The 16,516-nt window shown below is 37.7% G+C and overlaps 4 non-coding genes across 4 annotated transcripts; all 4 read left to right on the forward strand.

Annotated features, from left to right (window-relative positions):
• The first annotated feature begins 1,913 nt into the window (after nt 1–1,913).
• Trnal-cag (transfer RNA leucine (anticodon CAG)) lies at nt 1,914–1,997 on the forward strand. Its single transcript has one exon. It is a non-coding gene; the product is annotated as a tRNA-Leu (tRNA).
• A 2,547-nt stretch (nt 1,998–4,544) lies between these two features.
• On the forward strand, nt 4,545–4,628 carry Trnal-cag (transfer RNA leucine (anticodon CAG)). Its single transcript has one exon. It is a non-coding gene; the product is annotated as a tRNA-Leu (tRNA).
• A 2,549-nt stretch (nt 4,629–7,177) lies between these two features.
• Nucleotides 7,178–7,261, forward strand: Trnal-cag (transfer RNA leucine (anticodon CAG)). The gene has a single exon. It is a non-coding gene; the product is annotated as a tRNA-Leu (tRNA).
• Nucleotides 7,262–10,059: 2,798 nt separating this feature from the next.
• Trnal-cag (transfer RNA leucine (anticodon CAG)) lies at nt 10,060–10,142 on the forward strand. Its single transcript has one exon. It is a non-coding gene; the product is annotated as a tRNA-Leu (tRNA).
• Nucleotides 10,143–16,516: the final 6,374 nt, after the last annotated feature.

Raw genomic sequence — 16,516 nt, forward strand, 5'->3', positions numbered from 1 at the left:
CTGTCATTTTGTAACCATTTGACTCAAAACATCTTTTAAATTGTTATTTTTTTTCCTTGCAAAATACAAATGGTGGGAAAAAAGAAAACGGACTGCCCGCTCTTACTCATTTTTTATACTAATCATTTCAAGATACTTTTGCAAAAGGACTTAATTTTTTGCATTTCTGCAAGCAATCATTCAACCATTGAGGTAATGTCTCTTCAGCATTTGAAAACAAATTGCTGTTAAATCTTTGGATTTAAAAGAATTTTGGCATCTATTCACTTTCCCCATCTTTTTGCATTCTGTTTTTTCATTTGTAACCATTTGACTCAAAACATCTTTTAAATTGTTATATTTTTTTTTATTTGGCGCATATGAATCGATGCCAAGAGGGATTTGAAACTTCTTTCGAACTCGTTGGCCGAAGAATTCTCTGAAGAGGTTCTAATTAGCCGACGTCGCCGTCAGGTGGTTTATTGTTGACCTCTAGTTATGCAATATGAATGGTCAAGGTGGGCTGAACGCAGATCCAGGAACGCGCTCATGTTTTTATGAGTTTGAACCATTTTCTGCAAACCATTTTCGCTTTGTTCACATTGTATAAGTCAATGACAACAATTCGTTCATGAGTAGTCACAAACAGCGAATAAGAATAAAAGGCTCAATTTTGGCCATGTCATGTTTACAAGCATAATATAGAACAAGTTAGCAACTTTTTTTTCGAATTATTTTTTTAATATGTTTTGTTTTGGAATATTTATATATTCAATCCCATATGTTCTTTCTATTTTCCCAAAAATGCTTTATTTCAGTGGGTATTGAAAGTGACTATTAGAATGAAGGAATGCAAACAGTTCGTTAAACAAGAACGAAAAGGCTTCCGTCCATCACAATTCAATCCCTCTTTCAATAGTTCATTAATCAATTACCTATCTGAGTTCAAAATGTTACACAATTGTTGCATATTTGGACTCAAAGCTTTAAAGAAAGCCATTACCCGCAGGAAAAGAAACCTTTTGATGAGACCTTTTGAAAGGCAAATGCTAACAGCTAAAATATCAAAGTGTGCCGTCTATCATACTCGTAATCACAAAGGTGGAGAAAAAGTTGCAAATAAAAATACGAGCACAAGTTTGTCATAAAATTTAAAAAAGATGCGCCACATTCGTTTTATTCGACAAATATTTAAAAGACATGCTCTTGAGATCAAATAACTGATGCGCATAATGTCTTATTTCTTGAAGTAATGTAATAGGAGCAACTAGAGTTGATGAGAACCAGCTCTTGTTGGCTAGCAGCCGTAGCCTAAAAGTGATACATCTGCTTGATATCTTCGCTAAAGTATAGTCAAGTCCATCCCAGTGACTTCATGGAATTTAACTGCACAACTAATCAAGGCTGACGTACAAGGGCGAACACCTTGTTCTCTCGTTTATGGGTGCCTTCAGAAAGGATCTCTTAACCCAAACGACTAAAGCTGCCCAATAATTTTGAGGCAAAAATTGTCGATCCCTTTGGTGCAAGAGAATGTGTTTTTTCAGCACCTGTGACCTCAATTCTATGAACGTTTAAATAAGATTCATTCTTAGAGCCAATGTACTCACAAAATCCAAACGAGCATTCCAGCTTTAAAGCCAGTTTTCGTCAGGACATTGGATGAATTTGCATGAGGAGCGACTGAAAAAGTTGGGATTGCACAGTATTCAGAGAAGGCACGAAAGGTGATGTCCATCTGATGATGTACGTTTTCAAAAGCATTCATGAGGTTTATCCCAACCTGAGTTTTAGAGTCAATTGCATTGACCCATTGAGATTTAACGTGCGTTTTGAGAGCACCTTCAAGCAGGCATGAGAAATCATTAAACGCCATTTTTGACCAGGAGGCATAAATTGATGACAAGATCCGGCAGAAATCCCTGAAGACGCAAGTCAGGATGGCCGAGTGGTCTAAGGCGCTGCGTTCAGGTCGCAGTCTTCTTCTGAAGGCGTGGGTTCGAATCCCACTTCTGACAAACCGTTTTTGTATTTTCATTCTAATAGTACGGGGGATTACATTCCCTGTAGCGGTTAAAAAAGCCCGTGAAAAATCAAACCAAAAAAATTAAAAATAATAGGATTTTTGCCAACTTGGATGGGAAGTTATTTAAAGCCATTTTTCACCCCCTGACAGAAAATGGTGGCAGAAATTCCTTCAAAGTCAGATTTTGCCGTCTGCCTTCAAGCCTTCGAGAATCTACTTAGACGCCAGTTTTTTAAAGCTCGTTTCTCAGAGTTAGAGAGGGGGCTTAGACGTTAATCGGTATGAAACTACACTCAGCAAAGTGGTCTACAAATATTCATTTTGGGTAACGTCCTAGCCTTAACGCAGAGGTACGAGCGTTTCAAAAAGTCGCCTCAGGCTAGTTAGAACTATAAAGTCTTCTTTCTCGGGTTCCTTCAATGTTCAATTTGCTTCCCTCAATCATGCGTAGGGAGTACGTGGGTGATGATCCGGTAGCTTCTTTTAAGTCAGAATTGGATATACTTTTTGACCTTTCATTTCTAGTCAACCATTGCGAAAAGTATTCAGACATACTTATCTAGGCTAATAATTAGATTTAAAAGAATTTTGGCATCTATTCACTTCCCCATCTTTTTGCATTCTGTTTTTTCATTTGTAACCATTTGACTCAAAACATCTTTTAAATTGTTATTTTTTTTCCTTGCAAAATACAAATGGTGGGAAAAAAGAAAACGGACTGCCCGCTCTTACTCATTTTTTGATACTAATCATTTCAAGATACTTTTGCAAAAGGACTTAATTTTTTGCATTTCTGCAAGCAATCATTCAACCATGAGGTAATGTCTCTTCAGCATTTGAAACAAATTGCTGTTAAACTTTTGGATTTAAAAGAATTTTGGCATCTATTCACTTTCCCCATCTTTTTGCATTCTGTTTTTTCATTTGTAACCATTTGACTCAAAACATCTTTTAAATTGTTATATTTTTTTTTTATTTGGCGCATATGAATCGATGCCAAGAGGATTTGAAACTTCTTTCGAACTCGTTGGCCGAAGAATTCTCTGAAGAGGTTCTAATTAGCCGACGTCGCCGTCAGGTGGTTTATTGTTGACCTCTAGTTATGCAATATGAATGGTCAAGGTGGGCTGAACCCAGATCCAGGAACGCGCTCATGTTTTTATGAGTTTGAACCATTTTCTGCAAACCATTTTCGCTTTGTTCACATTGTATAAGTCAATGACAACAATTCGTTCATGAGTAGTCACAAACAGCGAATAAGAATAAAAGGCTCAATTTTGGCCATGTCATGTTTACAAGCATAATATAGAACAAGTTAGCAACTTTTTTTTCGAATTATTTTTTGAATATGTTTTGTTTTGGAATATTTATATATTCAATCCCATATGTTCTTTCTATTTTCCCAAAAATGCTTTATTTCAGTGGGTATTGAAAGTGACTATTAGAATGAAGGAATGCAAACAGTTCGTTAAACAAGAACGAAAAGGCTTCCGTCCATCACAATTCAATCCCTCTTTCAATAGTTCATTAATCAATTACCTATCTGAGTTCAAAATGTTACACAATTGTTGCATATTTGGACTCAAAGCTTTAAAGAAAGCCATTACCCGCAGGAAAAGAAACCTTTTGATGAGACCTTTTGAAAGGCAAATGCTAACAGCTAAAATATCAAAGTGTGCCGTCTATCATACTCGTAATCACAAAGGTGGAGAAAAAGTTGCAAATAAAAATACGAGCACAAGTTTGTCATAAAATTTAAAAAAGATGCGCCACATTCGTTTTATTCGACAAATATTTAAAAAACATGCTCTTGAGATCAAATAACTGATGCGCATAATGTCTTATTTCTTGAAGTAATGTAATAGGAGCAACTAGAGTTGATGAGAACCAGCTCTTGTTGGCTAGCAGCCGTAGCCTAAAAGTGATACATCTGCTTGATATCTTCGCTAAAGTATAGTCAAGTCCATCCCAGTGACTTCATGGAATTTAACTGCACAACTAATCAAGGCTGACGTACAAGGGCGAACACCTTGTTTCTCTCGTTTATGGGTGCCTTCAGAAAGGATCTCTTAACCCAAACGACTAAAGCTGCCAATAATTTTGAGGCAAAAAGTGTCGATCCCTTTTGGTGCAAGAGAATGTGTTTTTTTCAGCACCTGTGACCTCAATTCTATGAACGTTTAAATAAGATTCATTTTAGAGCCAATGTACTCACAAAATCCAAACGAGCATTCCAGCTTTAAAGCCAGTTTTCGTCAGGACATTGGATGAATTTGCATGAGGAGCGACTGAAAAAGTTTGGATTGCACAGTATTCAGAGAAGGCACGAAAGGTGATGTCCATCTGATGATGTACGTTTTCAAAAGCATTCATGAGGTTTATCCCAACCTGAGTTTTAGAGTCAATTGCATTGACCCATTGAGATTTAACGTGCGTTTTGAGAGCACCTTCAAGCAGGCATGAGAAATCATTAAACGCCATTTTTGACCAGGAGGCATAAATTGATGTCAAGATCCGGCAGAAATCCCTGAAGACGCAAGTCAGGATGGCCGAGTGGTCTAAGGCGCTGCGTTCAGGTCGCAGTCTTCTTCTGAAGGCGTGGGTTCGAATCCCACTTCTGACAAACCGTTTTTGTATTTTCATTCTAATAGTACGGGGGATTACATTCCCTGTAGCGGTTAAAAAAGCCCGTGAAAAATCAAACCAAAAAAATTAAAAATAATAGGATTTTTGCCAACTTGGATGGGAAGTTATTTAAAGCCATTTTTCACCCCCTGACAGAAAATGGTGGCAGAAATTCCTTCAAAGTCAGATTTTGCCGTCGCTGCCTTCAAGCCTTCAGAATCTACTTAGACGCCAGTTTTTTAAAGCTCGTTTCTCAGAGTTAGAAGGGGGCTTAGACGTTAATCGGTATGAAACTACACTCAGCAAAGTGGTCTACAAATATTCATTTTGGGTAACGTCCTAGCCTTAACGCAGAGGTACGAGCGTTTCAAAAAGTCGCCTCAGGCTAGTTAGAACTATAAAGTCTTCTTTCTCGGGTCCTTCAATGTTCAATTTGCTTCCCTCAATCATGCGTAGGGAGTACGTGGGTGATGATCCGGTAGCTTCTTTTAAGTCAGAATTGGATATACTTTTTGACCTTTCATTTCTAGTCAACCATTGCGAAAAGTATTCAGACATACTTATCTAGGCTAATAATTATGTAAATTTAAAAGAATTTTGGCATCTATTCACTTTCCCCATCTTTTTGCATTCTGTTTTTTCATTTGTAACCATTTGACTCAAAACATCTTTTAAATTTGTATTTTTTTTTCCTTGCAAATACAAATGGTGGGAAAAAAGAAAACGGACTGCCCGCTCTTACTCATTTTTTGATACTAATCATTTCAAGATACTTTTGCAAAAGGACTTAATTTTTTGCATTTCTGCAAGCAATCATTCAACCATTGAGGTAATGTCTCTTCAGCATTTGAAAACAAATTGCTGTTAAACTTTTGGATTTAAAAGAATTTTGGCATCTATTCACTTTCCCCATCTTTTTGCATTCTGTTTTTTCATTTGTAACCATTTGACTCAAAACATCTTTTAAATTGTTTATATTTTTTTTTATTTGGCGCATATGAATCGATGCCAAGAGGGATTTGAAACTTCTTTCGAACTCGTTGGCCGAAGAATTCTCTGAAGAGGTTCTAATTAGCCGACGTCGCCGTCAGGTGGTTTATTGTTGACCTCTAGTTATGCAATATGAATGGTCAAGGTGGGCTGAACGCAGATCCAGGAACGCGCTCATGTTTTATGAGTTTGAACCATTTTCTGCAAACCATTTTCGCTTTGTTCACATTGTATAAGTCAATGACAACAATTCGTTCATGAGTAGTCACAAACAGCGAATAAGAATAAAAGGCTCAATTTTGGCCATGTCATGTTTACAAGCATAATATAGAACAAGTTAGCAACTTTTTTTTCGAATTATTTTTTGAATATGTTTTGTTTTGGAATATTTATATATTCAATCCCATATGTTCTTTCTATTTTCCCAAAAATGCTTTATTTCAGTGGGTATTGAAAGTGACTATTAGAATGAAGGAATGCAAACAGTTCGTTAAACAAGAACGAAAAGGCTTCCGTCCATCACAATTCAATCCCTCTTTCAATAGTTCATTAATCAATTACCTATCTGAGTTCAAAATGTTACACAATTGTTGCATATTTGGACTCAAAGCTTTAAAGAAAGCCATTACCCGCAGGAAAAGAAACCTTTTGATGAGACCTTTTGAAAGGCAAATGCTAACAGCTAAAATATCAAAGTGTGCCGTCTATCATACTCGTAATCACAAAGGTGGAGAAAAAGTTGCAAATAAAATACGAGCACAAGTTTGTCATAAAATTTTAAAAAGATGCGCCACATTCGTTTTATTCAACAAATATTTAAAAGACATGCTCTTGAGATCAAATAACTGATGCGCATAATGTCTTATTTCTTGAAGTAATGTAATAGGAGCAACTAGAGTTGATGAGAACCAGCTCTTGTTGGCTAGCAGCCGTAGCCTAAAAGTGATACATCTGCTTGATATCTTCGCTAAAGTATAGTCAAGTCCATCCCAGTGACTTCATGGAATTTAACTGCACAACTAATCAAGGCTGACGTACAAGGGCGAAACCTTGTTCTCTCGTTTATGGGTGCCTTCAGAAAGGATCTCTTAACCCAAACGACTAAAGCTGCCCAATAATTTTGAGGCAAAAATTGTCGATCCCTTTGGTGCAAGAGAATGTGTTTTTTCAGCACCTGTGACCTCAATTCTATGAACGTTTAAATAAGATTCATTCTTAGAGCCAATGTACTCACAAAATCCAAACGAGCATTCCAGCTTTAAAGCCAGTTTTCGTCAGGACATTGGATGAATTTGCATGAGGAGCGACTGAAAAAGTTGGGATTGCACAGTATTCAGAGAAGGCACGAAAGGTGATGTCCATCTGATGATGTACGTTTTCAAAAGCATTCATGAGGTTTATCCCAACCTGAGTTTTAGAGTCAATTGCATTGACCCATTGAGATTTAACGTGCGTTTTGAGAGCACCTTCAAGCAGGCATGAGAAATCATTAAACGCCATTTTTGACCAGGAGGCATAAATTGATGACAAGATCCGGCAGAAATCTCAAAGACGCAAGTCAGGATGGCCGAGTGGTCTAAGGCGCTGCGTTCAGGTCGCAGTCTTCTTCTGAAGGCGTGGGTTCGAATCCCACTTCTGACAAACCCTTTTTTGTATTTTCATTCTAATAGTACGGGGGATTACATTCCCTGTAGCGGTTTAAAAAGCCCGTGAAAAATCAAACCAAAAAAATTAAAAATAATAGGATTTTTGCCAACTTGGATGGAAGTTATTTAAAGCCATTTTTCACCCCCTGACAGAAAATGGTGGCAGAAATTCCTTCAAAGTCAGATTTTGCCGTCGCTGCCTTCAAGCCTTTGAGAATCTACTTAGACGCCAGTTTTTTAAAGCTCGTTTCTCAGAGTTAGAGAGGGGCTTAGACGTTAATCGGTATGAAACTACACTCAGCAAAGTGGTCTACAAATATTCATTTTGGGTAACGTCCTAGCCTTAACGCAGAGGTACGAGCGTTTCAAAAAGTCGCCTCAGGCTAGTTAGAACTATAAAGTCTTCTTTCTCGGGTTCCTTCAATGTTCAATTTGCTTCCCTCAATCATGCGTAGGGAGTACGGTTGATGATCCGGTAGCTTCTTTTAAGTCAGAATTGGAATATACTTTTTGACCTTTCATTTCTAGTCAACCATTGCGAAAAGTATTCAGACATACTTATCTAGGCTAATAATTATATTTAAAAGAATTTTGGCATCTATTCACTTTCCCCATCTTTTTGCATTCTGTTTTTTCATTTGTAACCATTTGACTCAAAACATCTTTTAAATTGTTATTTTTTTTTTCCTTGCAAAATACAAATGGTGGGAAAAAAGAAAACGGACTGCCCGCTCTTACTCATTTTTTGATACTAATCATTTCAAGATACTTTTGCAAAAGGACTTAATTTTTTGCATTTCTGCAAGCAATCATTCAACCATTGAGGTAATGTCTCTTCAGCATTTGAAAACAAATTGCTGTTAAACTTTTGGATTTTAAAAGATTTTGGCAATCTATTACTTCCCATCTTTTTGCATCTGTTTTTCATTGTACCATTTGACTCAAAACATCTTTAAATTGTGTATTTTTTCTTGCAAAATACAAATGGAAAAAAGAAAACGACTGCCGCTACCATTTTTGATACTAATTCATTTCAAGATATTTGCAAAAGACTTAATTTTGCATTCTGCAAGCAATCATTCAACCATTGAGTAATGCCTTCAGCTTTGAAAACAAATTGCTGTTAAACTTTTGATTTAAAAGAATTTGCATCTATCACTCATCTTGCATTCTGTTCATTTGTAACCATTTGACTCAAAACATCTTAAATTGTTTATATTTTTTTTTATTTGGCGCAATTGAATCGATGCCAAGAGGGATTTGAAACTTCTTTCGAACTCGTTGGCCGAGAAATTCTCTGAAGAGGTTCTAATTAGCCGACGTCGCCGTCAGGTGGTTTATTGTTGACCTCTAGTTATGCAATATGAATGGTCAAGGTGGGCTGAACGCAGATCCAGGAACGCGCTCATTTTTTTATGAGTTTGAACCATTTTCTGCAAACCATTTTCGCTTTGTTCACATTGTATAAGTCAATGACAACAATTCGTTCATGAGTAGTCACAAACAGCGAATAAGAATAAAAGGCTCAATTTTGGCCATGTCATGTTTACAAGCATAATATAGAACAAGTTAGCAACTTTTTTTTCGAATTATTTTTTGAATATGTTTTGTTTTGGAATATTTATATATTCAATCCCATATGTTCTTTCCATTTTCCCAAAAATGCTTTATTTCAGTGGGTATTGAAAGTGACTATTAGTAGATGAAGGAATGCAAACAGTTCGTTAAACAAGAACGAAAAGGCTTCCGTCCATCACAATTCAATCCCTCTTTCAATAGTTCATTAATCAATTACCTATCTGAGTTCAAAATGTTACACAATGTTGCATATTTGGACTCAAAGCTTTAAAGAAAGCCATTACCCGCAGGAAAAGAAACCTTTTGATGAGACCTTTTGAAAGGCAAATGCTAACAGCTAAAATATCAAAGTGTGCCGTCTATCATACTCGTAATCACAAAGGTGGAGAAAAAGTTGCAAATAAAAATACGAGCACAAGTTTGTCATAAAATTTAAAAAAGATGCGCCACATTCGTTTTATTCGACAAAATATTTAAAAGACATGCTCTTGAGATCAAATAACTGATGCGCATAATGTCTTATTTCTTGAAGTAATGTAATAGGAGCAACTAGAGTTGATGAGAACCAGCTCTTGTTGGCTAGCAGCCGTAGCCTAAAAGTGATACATCTGCTTGATATCTTCGCTAAAGTATAGTCAAGTCCATCCCAGTGACTTCATGGAATTTAACTGCACAACTAATCAAGGCTGACGTACAAGGGCGAACACCTTGTTCTCTCGTTTATGGGTGCCTTCAGAAAGGATCTCTTAACCCAAACGACTAAAGCTGCCCAATAATTTTGAGGCAAAAATTGTCGATCCCTTTTGGTGCAAGAGAATGTGTTTTTTCAGCACCTGTGACCTCAATTCTATGAACGTTTAAATAAGATTCATTCTTAGAGCCAATGTACTCACAAAATCCAAACGAGCATTCCAGCTTTAAAGCCAGTTTTCGTCAGGACATTGGATGAATTTGCATGAGGAGCGACTGAAAAAGTTGGGATTGCACAGTATTCAGAGAAGCACGAAAGGTGATGTCCATCTGATGATGTACGTTTTCAAAAGCATTCATGAGGTTTATCCCAACCTGAGTTTTAGAGTCAATTGCATTGACCCATTGAGATTAACGTGCGTTTTGAGAGACACCTTCAAGCAGGCATGAGAAATCATTAAACGCCATTTTTGACCAGGAGGCATAAATTGATGACAAGATCCGCAGAAATCCCTGAAGACGCAAGTCAGGATGGCCGAGTGGTCTAAGGCGCTGCGTTCAGGTCGCAGTCTTCTTCTGAAGGCGTGGGTCGAATCCCACTTCTGACAAACCCTTTTTGTATTTTCATTCTAATAGTACGGGGATTAATTCCCTGTAGCGGTTAAAAAAGCCCGTGAAAAATCAAACCAAAAAAATTAAAAATAATAGGATTTTTGCCAACTTGGATGGGAAGTTATTTAAAGCCATTTTTCACCCCTGACAGAAAATGGTGGCAGAAATTCCTTCAAAGTCAGATTTTGCCGTCGCTGCCTTCAAGCCTTCGAGAATCTACTTAGACGCCAGTTTTTTAAAGCTCGTTTCTCAGAGTTAGAGAGGGCTTAGACGTTAATCGGTATGAAACTACACTCAGCAAAGTGGTCTACAAATATTCATTTTGGGTAACGTCCTAGCCTTAACGCAGAGGTACGAGCGTTTCAAAAAGTCGCCTCAGGCTAGTTAGAACTATAAAGTCTTCTTTCTCGGGTTCCTTCAATGTTCAATTTGCTTCCCTCAATCATGCGTAGGGAGTACGTGGGTGATGATCCGGTAGCTTCTTTTAAGTCAGAATTGGATATACTTTTGACCTTTCATTTCTAGTCAACATTGCGAAAAGTATTCAGACATACTTATCTAGGCTAATATATTAGATTTAAAAGAATTTTGGCATCTATTCACTTTCCCCATCTTTTTGCATTCTGTTTTTTCATTTGTAACCATTTGACTCAAAACATCTTTTTAAATTGTTTATTTTTTTCCTTGCAAAATACAAATGGTGGGAAAAAAGAAAACGGACTGCCCGCTCTTACTCATTTTGATATACTAATCATTTCAAGAAATACTTTTGCCAAAAGGACTTAATTTTTTGCATTTCTGCAAGCAATCATTCAACCATTGAGGTAATGTCTCTTCAGCATTTGAAAACAAATTGCTGTTAAACTTTGTGTTTTTCAGTACATGACCAAAGTATTAAGTAATAGAGAAATTACTTTTTAGTTGAGCATGCCTTATACATTACCCAAGCACCTATGACTTGTTCAGATTATTTGCTTCAAGAAAGCCGAAATGAGGGAGACTTGTAGGCCCATTCTTGACAAGCCAGATTATTGCAGATTGAAGGGATTGAATCAAGACAAGGGAACAAAGATCAGAGCAAGCCAGATTATTGAAGATTGAAGGGATTGAATCAAAACAAGGGAACAAAGATCAGAGTTGAACCAAGTATCATTTCTGGATATCATATGGGAAAGTGGCTGGTGAGCGGAGCAAATCAAAAACCCATGGATCTTGCATTAACTAGACCACGGACTTTTAAAGATTTTAACTGCAAAAAGAAGCCAAAATCTCGCGACTCCTAAGCCGTTCATCTTATTCCAAATAAGCATTTGATACCACCAAAAGATCTGCTTGAATGATAAACTTGGCCAAATTTGAGTTCAAACCTATGCTTAGGGAACTAACTCAGGAGACATGGTCAAAGTTATGTAGTAAGCACTACATAAAATTCGAATTTTTGGCCTGCTCTGGTCGAACTTTTGAGAGCTTTTTTTTATTTGGCGCATATGAATCGATGCCAAGAGGGATTTGAAACTTCTTTCGAACTCGTTGGCCGAAGAATTCTCTGAAGAGGTTCTAATTAGCCGACGTCGCCGTCAGGTGGTTTATTGTTGACCTCTAGTTATGCAATGTGAATGGTCAAGATGGGCTGAACGCAAATCCAGGAACGTGCTCATATTTTTATGAGTTTGAACCATTTTCTGCAAACCATTTTCGCTTTGTTCACATTGTATAAGTCAATGACAATTTTGGCCATGTCATGTTTACAGGCATAATATAGAACAAGCTAGCAACTTTTTTTCGAATTATTTTTTGAATTTGTTTTGTTTTGGAATTTTTATATACTCAATCCCATAAGTTCTTTCCATTTTTGGAAAAGTGCTTTATTTCAGTGGGTATTGAAAGTGACTGTTAGGATGGAGGAATGCAAACAGTCTGTTAAACAAGAACGAAAAGGCTTCCGTCCATCACAATTCAATCCGTCTTTCAATAGCAGGAAAAGAAACCTTTTGATGCGACCTTTTGAAAGACAAATCGCCAGCGTGTGTTGAAGACCTCTCAACATTCACCCGGATTTGATCAAGTTCAGCGGGAGGAAGAGTAGGAGACTTCTGAAGTATTGGACCAGAATTACCGGTCAGAGTGAACGTTCACTAAACCAATCAGTTCGGCATCAGGTGTTTCTTTTAATTTCTTTTGAGAAAAAAGGAATTTAAATCACCATAACTTAGAAACTGATCCTTTGACAGTGCTCAAAGCAGCTTTGCTACCTGCACATGCCCGCCAGTTTCAGATTGAGTCAAACAAAGTCATTCATTGCCATGTTTACGACCAGTCTTATCAATTGAATTTTTAATCGCAACAGTCAGCCAAGTTGGGTTCACAAGAGGGGAATTTCTCTCTCACTAGATTTTAATATGGTTAATGCTCCCGAGGTGCATAAGTAAATGGGTAAAACTTGGGAAGTATTGAAAAGCCATATTACAAACAAAAAATGCCCGCGCTTGTATCAAAAAGACAAAATATGACTTAATGGCAAAAGGCGACGCAAATCGCGCAAAATATGGACCAACCATTAAGCATGCATTTCAATAGGATTTTCTGCTTTTGGATTCATCTCTAACTCTATAGATTTTTTTCATTGTAAGGGCAATTTACCTAGGGCGTTTTCCTTGGTCTATTGAACATTTGAAATTTCAAGATTTATCCGTGAGGGTTCTTGATATGGCACTGAATCTAGATACTTCTTCTAAACTGTATTTTATTTTTAAATATTTAATGAACCATTCTAAGCGCACTCTGCTCAAAAGCGTACATGGATGGAGCCTAACAAATGTATTTCTTCTCTGACATGTTCTTGAAGAATTTTGAACTTTGGTAAACACTTTCTAGTGGAAGTAGTTTAGGCTTCGATATCCACTGTTGTGATGGTTGTCATAGTCATAATCATGGTCCCGTCGACCAAAGAGCCAACGAAGGAAGATGGGACTGGCCTTGGCACTTCACCTATTACGGAGGAGCTTTGGGGCCGTGAATTCCTGCTCTTATATCCGATGCTCCAGTTCCGCGGCCATTTCCGGATCAGCCTCCTTGTCCTCACCCTCAAGCTCGACCTTGAGGAACTGGTAAAGCTCCACAATTTTAGCTGGATTCTTGGATATGGTCGTCTCCTCTTGCCTCGTCTCACCTGTCTCACCACGGTGGTCAAAATGCCTTATTAGGTATTGAGAGAAATACGCAAATCCATCTTAACAGTCTTCTACCTCGTAATTTTGACCTTATTGATTTATTGAATTATGGCTCAAATTTAACGCTCATATGGAGAATAACTACCAAGATTTGTTTGGATACTTCTGATGCACTTCAAAAAGGCTTTTGAACCCACTGCGGCAGTCGTCTCATTGGTGAGATGAGTGGGTAAGCTGATCATTGAAGAATCCAGCTTTTTTATTGGGTCAAGGAGTTGAATTCAGGAGCCTCTCTAATTTGAGAGTCTTCATTTCCTTGGCGAGCAACTAAAGTCAGGCTCATTAATGCGCCAAGTACAAAAAACTAGAATATCAAAAAGCCTCAAATCAAAACGATATTTCTTGAGACAAAAACAAGACAAACAATGCTTACGAATTGCATAATGGTGGGTGGTCTTCTAATTGATTGTTTTCCAATGAATGCTTGAGCTGGACTCGTGGCTTAATTCCGTGGGTTTCAGCATGGCCGATTTTTCATACCCTCCCTCGTAGAGAACCGTATTTTAGCGTGGAGAGAGAGACTTGCCAACCATCTTCAATCTTGCGTAGCTAGAGAGTCTGCAAAAGCACGTAAAACTGCGCGCTCATGGCCAGTCACCCACCCTTAAACCATGTTCATCCCTCGTTAATTCGGTCATTGTACGGTATACGTACACTAGGCTCTCTAGAAACAATGCTCGCAGCATAATGTCATTAAGGATTTTCTGTCTTTTCTTTGTTTTGATGATTATTTGTTTGACCACCCATGTATTTTACTTCTCAAGATATGTGGCATGCGTACCATCCATGAATACATTTTTGGGGCCGATTTTGTGGCAAGCTCGTTCGCAGTCCATATTTCTAGAAGTCCGTACTTCCAGAAAGCCGTGGTTCAACAAACGTAGATAAATACTTGTGCAAAAAGAAAATCGTCCATATCTATCCATGAAGTGAGAGTCCACGTTCATCCCCTAACACGGTTAGTCCCAGAGGATAAAAACTAGTCGAACCAGGGCAAGATCAAGTAATGTAGACAAAGAGAGCTTCTGCTGTACCGTACATCCGAGTCGAACCAGGGCAAGATCAAGTAATGTAGACAAAGAGAGCTTCGTTGCATTGGGCCATAAATGGATGATAGGAACTTTGATTCGTTACTAAGGTTTCCCTTTCGTACTATGGTACAAATGCTGATCGATCAAACGATCGAACGATCGAACGACCCATGTTTACGCTTTTAGACTTGATATTGTTGCCGTAAAGGCAATGTCCTGAGGTTCCCACCTAGATATGGGTTTTTTGATCAACAGCAATTGGTCATTGCTGCGTAAGACACTTGTTTAAAAAAGATATTTAGAGAAGATGATGAAGAATACCCAATCCTCATTCAGAATAAAACACACATCGTACAGTCTCTTGATATCAGTTCATAAAAACCACGTTCCTTTTGTGATAGTATTTAATTGATTACCCAAAAGCAAAAACAAAGAGCCATTTTGAAATAATACGGAATTGATATTTTGTGCACGAAGATCAAACATTTTCTGGGCCCTTTCTATTTTTATTAAAATAGTTTTTTCATACATTTTCTCAAAACTGCTTTTGCTTCAAAAGTAGGACATTTCATATTCTTCGGTTCCAATTGCTTGCAAAATGAGCAATGAGCCAATAGCGTGTCAAGACCTTGTCAACGAAGTTCGACATCATTGGACCAGTATGGATTTCACTACAAAGAGCGGCAAATGTAAACGGAGGTTAAGTCATAAGCAGGGGCCGAGAAAATATTTAATCCTCCTGTGCAAAATATCAATTTCGAATTATTTCAAAATGGCTCTTGATTTCATTTCCCGCCAAAACATGTAGAACATTACTTTATATTTTGCATTTATAAACATCAAAACCCTATATTTATCCATATTACTTTTAGTAAATTCAGTTGTATGTTCAATTGGGGGAATGGATTGGTCATCAAAAATGAATTCAGGATTAAGAACCCAACTTTTGAGCAGTGACTTGGCAATTGACAAAATCAACTTTTAAATCAATAATGCCCATCACTGGTCCTTTGTAACCTGAAACACTAGAAATACTTACCTTTGAGGTGATTTTGCTTTATTAATACCGATTGGAAGGCAGCTATTTCAACCTAATTTGCATTCCATCGGCTTAAGTATACTTTCAATCGTTCTTGATTACACGTACGTTTTACAAAGGCTTCCACGATCAAAAAAAAATCCGGAAATTTCCGACCTTGCAATTTTTCTTATTGTTTTTTTGTTTTTCAAAACAACTATACATGTATGGTTCTGTTTCGCAAAATATGCATGGTACTACCACCTCTTAACTTGCTCACGTCCCCCTTTGGCTCTTATTTATGATTCTCCACGCTCTTGTTCGCGTATGTGAATACTATTCATGCGGAAAGAAGCGCAACGGTGCAACTCTCCATAACTCCATGGACGACGGTACTCTGGATCACAGACTTCTAGAGATGTGGACTGCGATCGGAAGCCAAAATGTTGAATCTCCTAGACTGTTCATCTTATTCCAAATAAGCACTTGATACGACCACTAGAGCTTGTTGAATAGATCACGGACTTCTAGAGATATGGACTGCAAACGGTAGCAAAAATATCCTATCTCCTAAACCGCTTAACTTATTCCAATTAAGCACTTCATACGACCACAAGTTCTTGTTGAATAGATGAACTCAGACAAGTTTGAGCCTAAACCTAGGCTTAGGGAACTCAGGAGACATGATCAAATTATGTAGCAAACATTACATAAAATTTGAATTTTCGGCCTGCTCTTGGTCAGCTACATAAGCTTTCGACAACATAACTTTGAAACGATCGACTTTGCATGTAAATGATATAAAAATGACCTACCCTCAATTGAAGAAATCTAAGTTTCTTATCTGATTACTTCCATTCGAAAAGTGGCTCAGAGTTGCTATGGCCAAGAGCAGGCCGATTTGGCTGGAAACTCGTTCACATTCCATATTTCTAGAAGTCCGTGTCTGGACAAACCAACGGCGTCACCATCCCCAATGGCGTTTCAAATTGCTTCGTTGACTTGGTCAATGTATACGTACTCTCCAAAGTATTCATTCTTGCCATCTCTTACCCTGGGGCTTCGACAGCAGGTTTGCTTGATTCCTTTTC

Source organism: Tigriopus californicus, chromosome 11 (assembly GCF_007210705.1).
Source record: "Tigriopus californicus strain San Diego chromosome 11, Tcal_SD_v2.1, whole genome shotgun sequence".
Classification (NCBI taxonomy): Eukaryota; Metazoa; Arthropoda; class Copepoda; order Harpacticoida; family Harpacticidae; genus Tigriopus; species Tigriopus californicus.